This window comes from Echiichthys vipera, assembly GCF_963691815.1.
Source record: "Echiichthys vipera genome assembly, chromosome: 6".
NCBI lineage: Eukaryota > Metazoa > Chordata > Actinopteri > Perciformes > Trachinidae > Echiichthys > Echiichthys vipera.
Window position 1 is genome coordinate 34,970,557 of NC_139831.1, and position 20,249 is coordinate 34,990,805.

The window sequence follows — 20,249 nt, forward strand, 5'->3', positions numbered from 1 at the left end:
AATAAAGGTAACAGTGTGAATTTAAGCCATTGTCTCAAGACCTCTTCTTCCATCCTCCGATCAACGGACCCGGGGAGATAACTGCAGGTTTGATCTCAACAATATATTACACTGAAGATCAACTGAGTGAAATACCAACTCAAGAGACATTTTCTCTAATTCATTTTAATTGTAGAAGTCTGCCAAAGAACTTAAAACAAAATGAAGCACTTTTTGGACACATTTAAAGGCAAATTTGAAGTTGATCGCCCTTTCAGATACTTGGATTAATAAAGGGAAGGAGGTAGATTTGAATATTGAAGGATATGATTTATATTTCAACAATATAGCAGCAACAATTGGAGGTGGAGTAGCTATCTATGTTGACAATGACTTAACATGTAAACCAGTTAAATGTATGACAATAGTTATTGATAGTTTGATGGAAAGTGTTTCAGTTGAAATAGAATTAGAAAAAAGCAGAAACATTGTTGTTGCATGTGTGTACAGGAAGCCGGGATCCAAAATAGAAACTTTTAGCGATAGTTTTGAAGACATGATAAGTTATCTAAACTACAATAAAACATTGGTGATTTGTGGAGATTTCAATATTGATCTTTTAAAAAGTAACTCACATTCACAAACATCAGATTTTCTAGACACATTATATGGTAAAGGGCTCTATCCAATGATCACAAAGCCTAGTAGAATAACTACAACTAGTGCAACTCTGATTGATAATATATTTACTAATTGTTTGGAAAAATATACAAATTGTGGCTTATTAATTAATGACATAAGCGACAATTTGCCTATTTTTGCAATATTTAACCTTCAATTACCAAACAAGTTAACAGTATTTTCTCAACTATATAAAAGAAAAGTGAATGATGAGACAGTAAGTGCTTTCAGAGATGATCTCAATAATCAAGATTGGAACAATGTTTTCACGAATGACGTGAACACAGCATATGAATCATTTCTAAAATGTTTTTTACATCTCTACAATAAACATTGTCCAGAGGTCCCATGTAGATCTTGAAGAATTAAAAATCAATGTGTGAAGTATCATAATCATGTGTTAGCGTGTGTATTAGTAATGATTAATGAGAGTGTTATAATCAATGATTGAAGAATTAATAATCATGTGTTAGCGTGTGTATTAGTAATGATTAATAAGAATGTGATAGTATGTGCCTCTGCTATTATTTGACCAGGCTCAAGCTTTTCTGCTTTCTCCAAAAGCACACAAACATTTGGCAGTCAGTCAAGGTCACAAAGACAATGAACTAGCCATGCTGCAAATATGCACCTGGCAATAAGTTTAGATTAGAGATTTGCTGTCCTTGCTGTGCTTCCTTCACAGATAAAGAAGAAGACTCCTGCTATACAGATGATACTCCGACGCGCAGGGAGGAAGATGGAGGCTGTAGCAGCTGCTACTTCTGAAATAAACATATGCACGCACAAGCGGACACATAACCACGCCTTTGTAACAAGTTTATATGCTGGAGCAGATAGAATAGAGATCAGAACTTCTTGACTCTGATCCTGGGTACTGTGTTGTACACAGTTACTCTAGATAGAGAATAGAACATTTCTCTAGACGTCTGTATCATCCGATGATCTACTAATAAATGCCTGCTGGCGCACTAAACTACCAACGACTCTGCTGACTCCAGAAAGTCTCCTGTAGAATTTGAATTACGCAATATATACTCTGTGAGGTCCTTCTGATTTGACTAACGTATTGTGTGTAAAATTCCTACAGAGAAACTTGGTGACCCCGGACGTGATTCTAACAAGGAGGCTCAGGTAAAAGGAGCTGCAGAGGTTGGACCGGTGACCAAGCGGAGTCACTGGGAACCTCCTGGGGCCGACTGAACTTCTCCACAAGGGCGCCCACCACTAAGAAAGGTAAGCAGTCACCTATTCTTCTTAAGAAGTAAAGACTGTGATTTGGCCTATAATCTAAATTGGTGGAGAAAGTCAGTATGTTTCCTAGAGGTTAATTTGATCCAAATTTAGTCGGTGGACTGACGATTTGAAAAAAGGCCTGGTAAACTGATTTGGAATCAGTATGAGTAAAAGGTAAAGGAGTGTTGGGATCTTAAATCCCGACAGGTCCTAGGCGCATAAACGGTGCTCAGTAAGACGTTCAGGGAACGCAGAAAGGCCGGAGGCTGTAGAGACCCTCGAATATACATTAGGTATTAAGGAATAAAAGCGCCACAGGGGGATAGCCCCTAGGTGAGCCTAGAAAGCCACCGTAGGTCTGGGACCTAAAGGTTCTGGGAACCAAAGAAAAATTGTAGGTCTGGGACCTAAAGGTTCTGGGAACCAAAGAAAAATTGTAGGTCTGGGGCCTAAGGTTCTGGGAACCAAAGTATAAGAAATACCTAAAAGTTGTGTTTATTTGTGGGATTGTTGTATGGGAGGTTTCGAGGATAATAGAGAACACAAACAGATAAAAGTGTGAGTAGGTTTCTGTGATGGTGGATACACCCTTGTCCGGAGCCGCTGATAGTGAAACATGTCAGTAGAAGCTTGTTGCAGACATCACAGAAAAGCCTGATGATTAAACTCACCACTGGTCTTCTCTTATCTGGGGGTACATAAATAACGGGGCTGTGATTTACTGTCTCACTCCGCTCTATCACGGTAGAGTAGAAGCTTGAGTGAGGGGAGGATCACTGGGGACTAGATCCACTGACCGGATAACGAGTGTGTGTGAATAAAGAATAAATAAATACGCCTGTGAATGTTCTCATTCGTCCAGGTCATCGTTATCCTCAAAGCAATTTCAGTCAAAAACAACTGGACTGGTTGTTTGTCTAGGAAGACGTTTCACCTCTCATCCAAGAGGCTTCATCAGTTCATGTACGCATCTGACCAGGCTGGGACTGGTCCAACTAACTGGTGTGGAGATCCAAGTATTTAACCTCTCACAGGGCCGATGATGTCACTGAAACCCTTTGTGCTCCAAGTGCCCACGCCCGTCGTTAGAGTGACAGTCGGTGGTGGGCAGTTGGTTTCGACGTCGTTAGTGCTCTATTGAGTCTGAACGACAGTCGTTGGGGTCACCCGGGCCATGTGTGAACAGTTGTCCTTTGAGGTTAGATTGTTGAATCTCCTGGGAAGGGACGAAAGGGCGGCATTGTAAATTGGAGATAAGTGGTGTCTCAGACCCCCTCCTCTGTTTAGCGATGGTTTCTCCACTTTAACAACATAGTCATCCCATATGTGGCTGGGGTATCGGAGAAACTCAGGAGGATTTTCAACAAACACTGCATCCCTGTGCATTTCAAACCCAGTAACACACTCAGACAGAGACTAGTACATCCGAAGGACAGAACACCACACCACCACAAAAGCAATCTGGTTTATGCTGTCCAATGCAACGAGGAATGCAAAGATCTTTACATTGGAGAAACAAAACAACCACTGCATAAACGCATGGCCCAACACAGGAGAGCTAACTCCTCAGGCCTGGACTCGGCTGTCCACTTACACCTCAAGGAGAAAGCCCACTCCTTTGATGACAGCAATGTCCAAATCTTGGACAGAGAGGACAGATGGTTTGAAAGAGGAGTAAAAGAAGCCATCTATGTTAAAGTGGAGAAACCATCGCTAAACAGAGGAGGGGGTCTGAGACACCACTTATCTCCAATTTACAATGCCGCCCTTTCGTCCCTTCCCAGGAGATTCAACAATCTAACCTCAAAGGACAACTGTTCACACATGGCCCGGGTGACCCCAACGACTGTCGTTCAGACTCAATAGAGCACTAACGACGTCGAAACCAACTGCCCACCACCGACTGTCACTCTAACGACGGGCGTGGGCACTTGGAGCACAAAGGGTTTCAGTGACATCATCGGCCCTGTGAGAGGTTAAATACTTGGATCTCCACACCAGTTAGTTGGACCAGTCCCAGCCTGGTCAGATGCGTACATGAACTGATGAAGCCTCTTGGATGAGAGGTGAAACGTCTTCCTAGACAAACAACCAGTCCAGTTTTTTTGACTGAAATTGCTTTGAGGAAAATAAATAAATACCTTTGAATAGTACTTTAACAGCTGAAATAACTATGGCAGGCCCTGTAGCGTCCCTGGCTGATTGATGGTCGGACTCTTTAACTGATGGTTCACAAGTGTTTATTTTTGGGCAAAATAGATGATACAGTTGCTCCATTAAATCTTTTGACACCTTGAAGACTCTGAACACACTGTGAACACACTGTGAACACACCGTGAACACACCGTAAGAGCTATGGAATAAAACAAAGATAATATGCTACCATCTATGTAATATCATGTTCAACAATATCAAAATAATGTGTTTTTAACCTTTTACAGAAAATGAAAAGTCATTTACAATCATGAAATATCCCTTTTAACCTATTTTATCTTAATTACAAACTCAGAATAGAGTGCAATAAACAAACATATTTAACTTTAAAAATTATATTATAACTGTCAGTTTGCAGCTTTAACTTCCAAAGATTGTTAATGCACACAGAAATAATGCTGTATTTATTAAATACTAGCAAGAATTGTAATGAAATAATTGTCTCCTTCAGAAAGACAAATGCTCTGAATCGAGCCAAAATAGCGTTACTGATTAAATTAAAAGCTTAAAATCGACTTGTATAAAACGATGCAAAGCAACATAAGGACATCCCGTTTTGATAAAGCATTAAGCACCACATTAAAACAAAATGATGACAAACCTAGTGCCCTTATCAGCCAGGTGCTAAACAAACTTTTCGGTTTACATTTCCTTAAGTTTTTGCACTTTTGATAGACCCGTACACTTGACTTTCTGTAAAGTTGTTTTTTTTCTCTTTTCCGGTTACACTCTATCAAAATAAAAGCACAAGCCTAAAAACAGGAAGTAACGGTAAAAACAAAAACATTTTAAGAGATTTCTCATTTTGGGAATATGATGTGCTATATTAAAGGTACAGTACAGGCCCAGGATTAGGTTGGGACGAATACTGGCAGCGAGTAGTAGGACAGGCTATTTCCGGAAGGCCTACTCATAAAACTAGATTGACAGATTTGAAGGAATATTTAAAGATGTGTAAATGTTGGGGTGAAGCAAGCTAGAGAATATGGTAAAGATACTTCAGTTAGAGGAGGACAAGGTACGTGAAGAAGTAGTGGGAAACAGAAATAATGGTCTGAGTAGGTTGTGGCATAAGAGAAAGAAGGAGAAGGAATAGGAGAAGAGGGAGGAGCGAAGAGCAGATTTGCATATGGCCGGACTGGCAGCTGAGAGTGTAGAGACAGCTGAGAAATAGGGCAGAAAAGAAGGAGGCAGAAACAGTACCCCCACCCTATCCAGACCCACCCCCGTCACCATCAGCCCCTTCAGCAAGTAGAATATACCCAGATTTGTCTTTACAGTTACCTACGATTGAGGCAGAAGGAAGTATGAGGGTAAGAATGAGAATAAACACAGATTATGAGGATACAAAAAAGAGGGAAGAAAGAGAGGAGGACTATAGTATAGTAACAGGTGAATCTGAGAGGGTGAGACTTCAGACAGAAGAGGAGAGACAGTGGGACAACAGGGGGAGTAACAAGGCTGCCCTTTAATGAAAAAACACCTACTAACATCCACAGACACCAAGCAGGAAAACCCAAACCTGAGACTGACTTAACTGACTCAGACCACTCTGACTATGACTGTAGAAGCCAGAAAAGCAACAAACACGGGAGAAAGAGAGAGGGATTTAAAAACAAACACAAACCATTTAGTTTAGCAGACAAGGAACACATGAATGCACAACTACCACCACTTAGTGACGGAGCTGGAATATGGTTACAGATATTAGCTGGTCTAACCGTAGGCACAGACCTCACCATGAATGAATGAATTAACTTTATTTTTGGTTATACATCAGATGTTAAATAAAATGACATAATATTTGACAATTTCAAACAAAAAAAAGGATTGGGCTGAAGCAACTTGCTTTTATAAGCCCACCCTAACATCATAGTTCTAACTGTTTAAACACAACATATTTACTTATGATTAAACATATATTTGATTAAAAGTATATTTACTTATACCTAAATAAATGAAATAATTTACTTACTTTATATAAATTTAAACATATACATATAAACATACACACACATACTCACAAAGCAAAAATAAAAATCTGCAAAATCAAAATTCATTTTTGCTTAAATATGGTTTACTTTTTTCTCATTTCCATGTGTCCAATAATCAAAATGAATAACATTTCCCTTTTTTATTTATTTATTTATTTTTCTCTTTTCCAATTAAAACATTTATACATATGCATTAATTATTTTCAAATTGTTTCTTAATTTAAATAAAGATTGAATACCTGTAGGAAGATTTTTTACAGCTCTGAATAAGATTTCAAGTATTTTTAGCTTGACTATATCCGTAAATTTTAAAATATTAGATTTTATGAAAAGCTCCTTAGTAGAGTCACGGTATCCCACCATAGCTTATGTGAGAGGATTAAGATTCAAGATTCAAGAATCTTTATTTATCCCGAGGGAAATTATTGTGCAACAGTTTCAATACAAAGATGGGAAAGGATCAGAGTAACAATAAGCATAAAAACATAATCAAATAAAATAAAGCTAACATCAAATAAATCAAACAATAACTAAGTGTGACAGAGTGCAACAAACATTGTGGTTAAACGCAGGTTTATACAATATACAACAATACGCACCGTGCAGTTTAGCAGCAGATTGAAATAAAATAAGAACAAACTAAAGAAGTGATAAGGAGCGATAATTGAAACAGTGTTAAAAATGTAGCAGCATTTCCTGAAGAACTAAGAATTAATTGGACAGAAATACGGATTAGGGACAACAGACCAATTAGATTTAGATGCAGGAAAGACTGGCAGGAAAGGTCAGGAACAAACCCAGGGTCAGATCCACTGCAGGGATCAATGTTTAAAGCTGCAGTTATGAAAGGAACAGACAAGGAAGTGAGAGCCATTTTACATATGGATGAGGACACTTCAACATCACATGCGTAGAGCAGATGAAAGAAAGGCTGCGAGCAAAACAGAGATAGAGAATTTGAAAATACAACTGACCAAATTACAGTTAGCAAAAGCCAGAGAGGAAGGCACAAGCCACAAACAAGCAGCTAAAGCAAAGACACAAGCACAAATGAGCCAACAACAGGGGGAGCCAGCGCCAATGGGAATCCCCAGTTCCAGTTGCCCCAGTTACAGGCCAATTCTATGCAAGACCCCCTCCCCAGGGACCATGGAACCCGCCAGGACCATGGGGCCCACCACAATCACATTATAAATTCAATTCAAAAAACTTTATTTGTCCCCGGGGGGGCAATTCAGGGCACACAGAGCAGCAAATAACGACAGTGCAACTATACAAAAACATTTTAACCTAACACAAGAATAAAGTCTAAGAGAAGAGTAAGTGTCAAGATGTTAGTGTGTTAGTACAGGTAGAATAAGTGTCAGGATGTTAGTGTGTTAGTACAGGTTAGATACGGAGAACATCGTCGGCGTGAGATGTAGAAAGACATGCGTGTATCAGATGTAAGCAGAATTGTGAACGGGTGTATAAGATGTAAACACGCAGTAGACTGTTAAAACAGGTATGAACAGAACTGTAGTGCAGAAAAGATATAAGTGGACAGTAATCGGATTCAGATGAGGAGGATGAGGAGGAAGAGGACAGGGCTTTAATCCTCGAAGAGGTTATGGAAGGGGCAGGGGCGGATCACCGGGGGCTAGGGACAATGGGTGTTTCGTGTGTGGAGGTCATGGACATTGGGCACGAGACTGTCCACAAAACCAGAGAGGACCACCACCACAGCAGCAACAACAGCATGTGCCACCGCAACCACAACTGGCCCCAGGTAACCAGTTGCCCCAAGGCACCTGGTATCCAGACCAATACTAGGGGTGCCCAGGGTCAAAGGCAAGGGGAGAGGCCGACCCCTTGCAACGAAAAGTGAACTTTTTAGTCGGGACAGGAGCAACACATTTGACTCTGATACAACCTCAGTTCGGTCAACAGCTCTCCAAATATTCCATAGACCTGGTGGGATTTGGAGGACAGCCAATGCCACTCCCTTTCACAGAACCCCTCCCCACTAAAATAGCTGGTTATCAATTTCATCAAAGCAATGTATATTCGCCGCAATGCCCAATCTCCCTGCTAGGAAGAGATGTCCCAGTTAGATTAAAAGCATCCATCCTATGTGGCCCACAGGGGGTGCAAGTTAATTTCCCTAATGGGGTAAAAATAGGATACAGGGTACTGTGTTGTACACAATTACTCTAGATAGAGAATAGAACATTTCTCCAGACGTCTGTATTATCCGATGTCCATCTACTAATAAATGCCTGCTGGCGCACTAAACTACCAACGACTCTGCTGACTCCAGAAAGCCTCCTGTAGAATTTGAATTACGCAATATATACTCTGTGAGGTCCTTCTGATACATTATATTTACAATTTATCATTTATTATGGGAATATTTCCAGAGAGTATGAAAATGGCTAAAGTAATTCCTCCCTTTTAAAACTGGAGACAAGCATGACTTCAATAATTATAGGCCAGTATCACTGCTTTCTCAATTTTCAAAATTATTAGAAAAAATATTTGTAGATAAACTGGATAGTTTTGTAGAAAATAACAAACTACTCAGTGAGAAACACTATGGTTTTAGGTCTAACCGGTCAACAAATTTGGCTATAACAAAAATTGTAGAAGAAAACTCAACAGCAATTGATAAAAAGAAATATATGATAGGAGTGTTTGTTGATTTAAAAAAGGTGTTCGACACTATAGATCATTCTATTCTACTTTCTAAATTGTATTCATATGGGATAAGAGGAGTAGTGTTGAATTGGTTACCCAGCTATTTACAAAATAGGCAGCAATATGTAGAATTTGGAGGTAATTAAGTCAGGATGCTTGAATATAAAGTATGGAATTCCTCAAGGTTCAATTGTTGGACCTAAACTTTTTATTTTATATATTAATGACATATGTGAGGTGTCAAATTTGTTACAGTTTGTGTTGTTTGCAGACGACACAAACTTTTTCTGTTCTGGAAATGATCTTAAAGAGTTGGCTGTAAATATTGAAAAAGAAATGATAAAACTTAAAAAATGGTTTGATTACAACAAATTATCTTTAAATTTAATAAAAACAAAGTTCATGATATTTGGCAATAAAAGAAAAACTGAAGTCCGTCTATCCATTAACAACACAAACATTGAAAGAGTGAATTAAATAAAATTCCTAGGTATAGTGTTGGATGAAAAATGATCATGGAAATCACATATAACTTATGTGAAAAACAAAGTATCAAAGAATTTATTCATTTTGAACAAATCCAAATATATTTTACCTGGCCACATATTGTGAATGTTATATTGCTCAATGATACTGCCTTATTTCAACTATTGTAGTGAAGTGTGGGGTAACACCTATGAAACTAACATAAAGCCATTAATATTATTATATTATATATATAAACTGTTCTATAGGTTTAGAATTTATTTTGGTGATAACTATGTGAGGGTGGGGGAAATCAGGGGAAGTCAAAACATGTTTGTGTTATGTTGAAAAGGGGCAGACAAATATAAGAATTGTATTCTTCTTATCTGCTCCTTTCCATTCATGTAAATGTTTAAATGTATGTAAATGTAATTGTGAATGAATGAATGATGATTTTATCATTGTGTGTACAATGTAATGAACAGGCATTTTCATGAAAGGAACAAATAAATACAATACAATACAAAAACCTTGTATGAGGCATCTATTTCATTGCTACAGAAGAAAGACATGGATCCTACTTCATGTGGCAGCTACAGACCGGTCTCACTTTTAAACATACGTAGATTGTAAGATCCTTGCTAAGGTCCTCACCCTCCGCCTCCAAAGTGTGATGTCATAGATAATTTCACAAGACAAGACAGGCTTCATATTAGGGGGACATCCATTCTTCAATACCAGAAGGCCGCACAACATCATATTCTCACCTAGATCTGACACTACAGAGTTCATAGTGGCGCTGGATGCAGAGAAAACCTTCAAACCGGGTGGAGTGGGGCTTTCTATTTTTCATTTTGGAGAAATTTGGCTTTGATTCTAATTTTATTTTTTTGGGTTAAGCTTCTGTATGTAACCCCCTCTGCATCTGTAAATACCGGCGTCCATTAAGCATGTTTCCCTCTCAAACGTGGGACCCGGCAAGGCTGTCTGCTCTCACCCTTGTTGCTCAACAGAGCCATCGAGCCATTAGCTGGCTTAGAAACCAGAATGAGTTGGAAGGCATCACTCGTTTTGGTCTAGCCCATAAACTTTCCTTGCATGCAGATGACCTTCTCTTATTTATTTCAAACCCCACAACTTCCCTCCCCCCAGTTTGATCAATTCTGGATCAGTTTGGGCACCTATCAGGGTATAAGTTGAATATTCACAACAATTCAACAAATTGTTTTTTTCTAATCTGGACCAACAACTCTTTTATTTGGCAGAATAAACAGCCCGTATCAAAAACATATTCTTAAACTACCATAACAATTTGAATCCAATTCAGGAAGCAGTATGGCTTGCAAAGTTCTTTGGGCTTTGTCCCTGTTTTGATTGAACTGTGTGTTTCACCCTTCCTGCACTGACCCTGCATTCCGCTTATGGTCATGCCTGCGTAATTCCTTTTTTCGGTACTTTCAAAAGAGACATTTTATCCAAAAGCAATTCCCACATTTTCCAAACGATTCCCCTGAAACTGAGATGGACCAATTCCTGGCTCTCAATTTACAATACAAACAACTGATATCTGTTATTTATAATAAGATTGCTCTTCTGAGCCTAGTCCCCACTGTATCACCTTAAATGTATGGCAAAGGGATTTTGGGATAAACATTACTGATGTCCAGTGGGGGACATTCTAAAACTGGTCCACTCATCCTTGATTTGTGCCAGGCAAGGCCTATTACAGTGGAAGGTGCTCATTTCAAAAAACAATAAATTGGCTAAGAAATACCCTAGTCACAGTGATGCTTGTACCCACTGTAAGCAGTCCCCAGGTGACCACACATGTTCTGGAGGGGCCTAAACTTTTTAAAATTTTGGTCCGAAATATTTTAAAACCTCAAACAGGCCCAAATTTGGAACCAAATCCCCTGACTGCTCTTTTTGGGCTTCCTCCCTCTAAAAATCTTAATACACAACGTGTCGTGGCCATGACCACCGTGCTGTTTTTTAATTATTATTTTTTAGTCTATTTTTATTATAAATCTAATTTTTCAAAATGTATTTATTTATTTTTTTCTCTTTATCTTGACTTGACTTATTTATTTTGCCATCAGCTGTGGATCTCACTCTATTTGGTTTCACTGTACACTCTAAAAACTTTAACTATGCTCTACTCAATTTAATCTGTGTAACATTTTACACTTAAAAATATTGAGTAAATTTGAAAGCTGTGAAATCATTTAGATTTACCTAATAAATTAAGTAAATGTAACTAAAAAATTTAAGTAGATCTGAACAACTACATTGAGTAACATGAAATATAAAATTGAGTTGATATAATTAAAATTTTAAGTCTATGCAATAGTGACCCTACGTTCAAACCCCTCAAAGAGAATGAGTAGATATAATTAAAATGTTAGGTATATGCAACTGAATATGAGATTATTTTTTAACAAAACAAATCTGCTACATTTACTTAATGTTTTTAACATAATGTAATTCATACTGGACTATCAAATATCAGAATAAATATGTTACATTTACTTAATTTTTTAAAATCAGGTCAATATATGAAACAAAATAATAAACATAAAGCAATTCTACACACAAACATTTTGAATTAAACATTTATTCATCTGATCTGACATCTAAAATGCATCAAGAACAGTGACATTTTACATATTTCTAAAATGCACCAAGAACAATATTTTGCATCCGTCTAAAATGCACCAAAAACAGTGACATTTCACATTAAAGTTCCACAAAAGCAAAAAATACCAGTCTAACTTGCAATTTCACTATGAATGGAAACAGAACATCAGCTAAACTTTAGACTTGAAGAAAAGAAAAATTCTCTCACTAAGAGAGCATCTTGCTGAACAATAGCCAACAACTACATAGAGAGGTAATTCTTCAGTCTCTGAACCTTGTTGGAAAGGTGTCCAGATTCCAGCTCCAGCAGTACTTTCTGAAATACCTCAAAAGTGTATTTGAGGTTCTTTGGGTATCGCAGATCTAACGCATAGGTCAGTCCCAGCAAATAGCAGCAGGCTCTGCTAATATCGCCAGGACCGCTGAGGACGGTGTTGCCCTCAATCACAATCCCGACATCTACTGACCCATCTTGGTTACGCAGCAGGTAAATCTTCATGACCTCCTCTGCCAACTCCTCTTGAACACTGGCAGATCCATCAGCAGCATCCTGCAGACATTGTAAAGATAACTGTTTAGGGCTCACTTTCAACCTGCATGTCACACAACAAATATCACCTACTAACATAAAAGCACATAGCAGGACATAAAGTGTACAAACTGAACAATACTACTGTGGTGGTCCCAAATTTGTTTTTGATCTCTTTTTAAAAACAGACAAAATAACTAATTAATGCTTACATATAATTTATTGCTCTCCCCAAACAAAATTGTCACAGAAAATAACATTTGATGTCTTTAAAGCAGGACAGACAGTGAAATCAGTCAGTCATCAGTCATCAATCTATAAATGAACGTGGGTGATTAGTACAGTATCTGATGTCCACAGCTGCTCTATACTATATGAAAAGCAGCTTCTTCTTTGTGTGTGGTAAGGAAAAAACAAACTGTACTGCAGTAACTCTATGGTCACCCATGATTACATTGTTAAAAATAACGAAAACTACAGTATTACACTAACCTCAAAGTCCTTGAACAAGACACTGGCATCCTCTGCCAGATGGTCAATGAGACATCGGATGACAACCTCACGTGTCTGTTGAATAGGGATTCCACTCTGCAGAACAAAAAGTCTTTCAGCAACTAATAAAATGCAATTCTACACATTCAAGCAGAGCTTTGATTTTTTTGGAAAAACTTTGATGTCAAACCTTTCAATAGAATTTACATTAGAAAAAATTAACTAGAGTTGGAGTGTAGTGATGTCAGAATAAAACAAAACGTAAAATGGTGTGCAGAGGATGTGAGAGATTGAGGGACAGAAAACTAAGAAAGAAAAAGCAAGAACTGTTAAGGATGGCTGGAAGATAGGAGGAGGAATGAGGGAGAGTCAGAGGGGATAAAGATAAGTTGTCTGATTAGGATACGAATAGGTAATTATAGATGTTAATTAAAGGAGAGAAATGTGAATGAGACAGGTGGAATTATGATTATTGCAGATAAGGTATAAATTGAATAGGTGGAGGATAAATTTTAATACCTGAAGTAGAACACTCATTTGTGCCCGATGTCGCTCTCCTCCAGCACCTTTCTTCGCTTGAAACAAGGACAGCAGTTTAGGTGTATAGAAGTCCAACATTGCAATGAATTTTGGCTCAAGATTCAGTGTGGTGATCCTCTGAAACTCTGCGCTAACCTGAAAGAGAGAGATGAGAAAAGAGAAAAGAACTGGTGACTGTTCCATTATAATTTTTAGTAGGATGTACGGTCACCAGCCACTTTATTAGGTACACCTGTGCAATCTAATGCAGTCCAATACAACTGCTCAGCCATAAATTCTCTTTACTTAGCTGATACATTTTCAGTTTTTGTTGACATTGTCAGAAAGGTGATAATTATAGTTTGTTTATCATCGAGGTCATTGTGGATGGTGGTGCATTGGAGTGCATTATATTGAGTGGTGTCCTTATACTTTTGTCCAATCTTTTATCATACGTTGAGAGGGACAAAATATTAGGAACACTTTTCAATGTATTGCACCGCAGCACCACCCACTACAACCCCAATAATAAACAAAGTATAATTATCACCTTTCTGACAATATCAACAAAAACTGAAAATGTATGTGTGGCAGAGCTGATTGATTGCATTAGATGACATAGGTCTAACTAATGACGTGCCGGTGAGTGTGTAACTGTGAAACATGCAGGTTTTCAGTCCACAATATGTGTTGACCACTCTATTACAACAATTCCAATTACTCACTTGCGAGACATCAAACAAGACGGGCCATCTGTCCTTGATGTCACTGATGCTCATCTGTAGGCTGACAACATCATGTCTCCTATGTGCAAAGGTTCTGCACATCAAGTCCTTTATGACTGTGCTGTCTCTCTTCTTTGATTCGGCGATAAGTTGGTTTCGGTCCAGCTCTTGTTGTTCCTTACTGTCTCCTGCAGGATAGTGTGGGAGAAACACCACTTCTCCTTTCCGTGCTTTCTTTATATTTTTTGCAGCAGACTTGTCATCCGGGTGTTTGTTCTTAAGTGAGTTGCAGGCAACCTCAGGAATTCCAAGGTTTCGGAGCTTCTACCTGTAATTTCCCATCTTGTATTTTAGACTGTACATCCATCCAAGCCAGCCATTACGACTGCCTAGCTCTGTCAGGCACGGATGCTTTCTGACTAAAGCCTCTGCCACCTCACCGATCTGAAGGCCCGTGGGGTAGGGTGTGTAGCTGTACATGTAGTCAGCTAATTTTTCCATGATTTCAGATCGAATCCGAGTATTGTTCAGCACAGTACCATCTTTGACAAACTCTTCATTGGCATTCCTCAGTACTGTCTCTGTTGCCACAGAGAAAAGTGGAATGATGATTTCCTTTGGCCATGATGTCGTCTGAGGGCTTCCTCGTGGGGATAGGAAAATTGTGTCTTGTGAAGACACTGAATCAGTCGTTGCATCAGTAGCACCATCTGTCTGGTTTTCAGTCAAAGCACTTAATGTAAGAACTACAGATGGAATAATCACAACTTTGATCGTCCCCTTGTGTTTAATCAGGTTGGTAGAATGGAGAGTGAAGTAATCACCAAAGTCCTCATCCAAGTAATGCAGGGTAAAATTCTCAATGAGTCCAAATGTCTCTTTTACAGTCTCATGTAACTGTTCTACAGTGCTGGGTATTCCTGAGGACAGTGTAAGCTTTTCACTCCGGTGTTCTATAATAACTTTCAGGGCAGCCGTATCCATCTGGACAAAAACAGAAAAAAAACAATCTGAAGGAGGGAAGGTGTTAGACATTTAAGAGTCAGACTTATCACCTAACACTGGCAAACAATGTGACGTTTCAATGTCACCATGAGTTTTCCTCCCACAAAATATGCTGTCAAGGGATACGTGTCCCCAATTTCTCTATGCTGTACCAGGGTCATTTTCCTAGAGTGGTCTAACATAAATGCCCTATAATGTTCATCATACCAGCTGTTAAGCATTTTCACAATGAAACTGACACTGCCATCTACAATAACAATCTGTGAAATCATAACAAAATCAGGTATACCACCAGATGACCCATAAGGCAAAACCATCCCAGCAGCATATTTAGTTCTATGGAGTATGGCCACATTGGTCAAATTCACAGAGGTTTGTGTTGGATAAACTGCCTTGAAAGACTGCTGAATTTCTGTATCAAGTATGTCTAATGGAAGAGATGATATTTTTGTGACACACACCGCAGGTTTCAAAGCATTTTCTTGTGAATTGTATGCCATCATCATTTGGTGCTTTGAGGCAAGTGACATCAATACATTTCTGAAGTTGTTTGTGTGTCTAACAACTTGCTTAAAGAAGCTATGTTTTGCCTCAAATCGCATAGTCCAGAGGCTAACCAAAGGACCAATCCCTCTTATCAAATCAGGATAATGCTCCAAAAAATGGTGCTTTGGAATCAATTTTTGATCTGGGAAAACTTCTAACAGCTTGTGACGATGTTCTGATATAAGCGTGTCTAGGTAGCAAATACTTTCCTCAGTATGAATGGGGGCTACTACAAGCTCAGTTATATCTTTCAAAATCATGAGAACGTGCCATGCTGGATCATTCAGTGGTATAGTTGCACCAATAATGAATGATAATAATCTTAACAATGTCCAGTTTTCACTGGCGTTCCCACCAATACTTTTACGAGAGGCAAAATTTGCTGGGATAGGTTGGGGGTGATCAGTTTTATCAGTAAATTTGTACGGAAATTGAGTGATGGACTTGTTAAGTTGTGTCAGGGTGAAGTACTTCTTGTGGATGAACACATTAAGACACAGTGCCAGTTCCAAAGGAATTATGCCTTCAAAAAGGTCATGTAGAAGGTCTGGTGGGTACCCGGTTACAAAATGGAAATGACTTAATTTCTCAGTGATGGGACAACCTTTCTTCACACCACAACAGTGTACCAGAGCAGGATTTCTTTTTACAGACTTTACATGTAAATCATAGTTCTCTTTTGTTCTTGATGGAAAAGCTCCTGAATGTACTTCTTTTTGCTGATAGTCAGAACGGTCGCCAATACAAAACCTACAGATATAATGTCCACAAAAGTTTTCTACAAGTCCACTTAAAGAATGCGCACCAAGATTGTCTGCTGAAACGCAAAAAACAGTACCTCTGATATTTTTGCCAACCTTAGGCAAAAAAAACTCCTTCCCTCTCCAATGTTGTGAGATCCTTCAAAAGAGGCTCAAGAACAGTTTCATAGCCAAATTTTTTTATATTATTTGCTTTACAAAGGAGAGCTAAATAAATTGATGTTAACTGTGATCTCAGTTCAGGTGGTGCGTTGGCTAGTACCCAGTAAACTGCTGTGACTTTATGTTTTTTCCGCGAAGTTCCAAGAGGATTGCAGATTTCAAAATCATCTACATAAAGTATAAGTGAAATACTGAACTCCTCATTAGCATGAAATTCATTTAGCTTGAAATATTTAATATTTACCATCACGGAAGGATGCCAACTGTGAGTAGTCTGAATTTTTAGTCAATAACCTGTTTACGATGTCTTCATTTTTAAACAATTGCAGTAAGGATGGAAGTACAGGCACATATTGAAAGCTGCAATTCTTCTCTGGATCCAAAATATACTCTACTGGCTCAATTACACTGAAATTTTCCTTATAATACTTTACCCTCTTAAATTTAGAAGAAAAGGGACCATCAGGACCCAAGGCTGCAGTAAAAGGATTGGAGTGATAGAGTTTGTCTACCAATTCACTAACAATAGCTTCATCCACAGCACAATTATTCTTTGTAAAAGTTTCACTCACTAAATTTTGAATATACTGAGTGGATGATGTGCAGACAAACTGAAGCTGTTCCACCAAGTCATCAACACATTTGCCAGAGACATTATAGATGCTTTCGAATTTTAACAAGAGAGAACCGACATTTTTCACTGTTTCACCTGAAGTATCCCTTTCACAACCCAACTCTAAGGTGCTATCAACATGATCATAAGATTCCAACACTGGAAAGTCAATTTCATTCTCAGTAGTAACGGGATGCTTTGCGATCACATCGGTCTTTAAGTCTTTCCATGTATGGGACTTGTGTTTTCTACTTCTGTGTGTTGCATAAGTCCCATATATGTTTGTCTTGAAATCACATCCGTTAAAAGCACATTCTATGCTTTCATGTCTTTTTAAGTGGGAATTAATATGCTGGAAATAGTCTTTTGTACTAGGATAAAATGAGTCACAAATTTTTCATCTGAAAGATTGCACACCTTCACACTCTTCAGTTTCCTGTGAATTGTGGGATCTAGACAAGTGTGTTCGCAGGCCACCCCATGTCTTAAAGGAGCAAGGACAGCTTAAATGAAGACAGGGTACTGAATAGCCACGACCAAAGGTACCGTGCGTGACTCGATAATGCTTGAGAAGCTCCCCTTTTGAAGAATCCTCAAATGTGCAGATCTTACATTTCCAGCCCATGAGCCGACACCTTAAAAAGGATGATAAACAGTGTTACAATACGGAGCAAAAAGACTAATTTAATACCATTTCCATTCATGTACATAGTTTTTGGACCAATATGTTTTATCATACAGATCTATAAAAATTATACCCCATTTCATGTACATATTGATGTAAATTATATCTACAACTATAATAGAAAATATACACTAAGAAGAAGATACAATTATTTCTTGAAATTTTTATTAATTTAGCTCAGGTTTCATGCAATATGGGGAAAAAGAAAGGTCGCTTTTTTCAAAATGTAAACACCTAATCCTTCTGTACATTATAAATAGATGCCATTTACCTTATCTGTTGTTATGTCTTCATTCACTTTCTCTCCATTAGCAGTGTTGGTGCTGTAAAGCAGACATTAAAATTTTTAACGTGCTTGACAGAAAATTTCAACCTTTACTTGCTCTAGGACATCAAGTGTTCCCTCAAAAATATCACAAAAATCCTGACAGCTGAGAATATTACAGGAATTGTCCCCCTCTATTAAATATGAAAGGAGGCTGAAAATCAGCAGTCCTGAAATGTGTGTTTCTCTTCTATAATATACATTCTACATGTTAACCCCCTGTGGACTAAGCCATTTTCAGCTCTATAATACTATCTATACATGGTCACATTATGCTATATATGAGACTGACAACTTCTCTCATGACATGCGCAACAGCACAACTTCAATAGCGCAATCTGTTGCAGAATGAAAAAAGCAAGTCCTTAAAGAGTGTGTTTTGACAAGGTGAATATGGGTTGTGAAGAAGTTGCTGTCTCTCTGCTTGAAAGGAAGGTGCTGGCTATACTGTGTTGATGCTATGACCTGCACCACAGTGTGCCTGCAGTGCATGGCTGCAATTGTTTGCATAGTTAATAGCCGTTTTTATACTGGGCAGCAAACTGCTAATTTAGACACAAGGCGGTATATCGGAAGTCTGTTCTGGTCCGCTAATGTTCCGCCTCGGAGGCTATCTGAATCCGAGACGTCGATGTGCCGGCCCCTGCGTGAGATGAGCGGAGGTGTCGATGACCTGCACTGTTGTGCGACCCACTGGACAGCCGCTGAGATCCAGGAGTTGCAGCGTCTCCTCGGTCTCTGGGTTTGATTGTGTCAAACAAGCTAAGTACTATCGCTACTTTCATATTAAAAGCCCCCCGCTAAGAACCCCGTTCTAAACTCCAATTGGGTGCAATGTAATGCTCTTATTTTGACAAATTCGTCGTCTCTCTGACAGAGAATGCAACGTACTTTACCTTTAACCTCCAGTCAGTCGCTTCACCTCAGCATCATCGACACGTCTTGAAAATGATTTGTAGGGATTTTAGAAACGTTGTTTTTATCGAATTCAAAGCGTGCATATGTTCGCAGTTCACCGATAATCTCTCGTACACCTCCATGCCCCCCATAAAAATATTTTCTCATCAGATCTACGCGATTCACATAGGTCACGTATTTTGGTTTCACAACGGCGAATTTGGCCGAAAGGTGATTTTCACGCCTGCAGTCGCCGCCGCTGCCGCAGCCCCTCCCTCACCTCACCACTTGCGTGCCTTGCATGCCCTGATGAAAAATTTGGTCATGTCTGAGCATGTTGAGTAGCCCTAAAATACGAATAAATTAGTCATTTTACACCAATTTTTGGTTAAAAAAACAAAACAAAAACAACTGTGTGTTAGCTGAATAAACCGTGTGTTAGCTGAGCGATTTGGTGGCTAGAAAACGGTTAACGAAGTTAGCTAATGTACAACAGCATGGTGGTCAAAGTTTTAAAAAAACAAAACAATAAAGTTTATGTGCAGGAAGAAAGGGTCGCTATTTAATTACATTTTGCTAGTCTCTACTTACCGGCATATGGAGTCCTCCAAGTGATTTTCACCGCGGTGTCTCTGAAACGTTGTTGCAAAAAGCAGGGTAGATATCCCATGGTTCCACTCTCTTTGCGCGGGAATGGCGGCACGTCATGACCTTCCGTGTAAAAACTACTCAATTTCTTAAGTTGTTGTTAGAGATGAAGACTATTGAGTTAGAGTAAGTAATAATTAAAGTTCTTGAAACCGATTGGTATAATTGCTCCATACTCAAATATTCTGACTGGTATTTACTGAAAATATTAAGGATATCTTTAAATTATAATTTGTTTGTCAAATACTAATTTTTTTTGTGAAATAAATTTAAAAAATAGATGTAAATATAAGGCAAAATTAACTGTTGGATTTTTAAGCATTTATTTTGATAGATCCAAGTGAAATAATCAGTTTTGTGATTTTCAGAGATTTTATCAAGATAATATACTTTTTTATTATTGTGATATATACTAAGGCCCTGAATGACTTTTTAGAGTGTACCTTATGTATCTACCTAT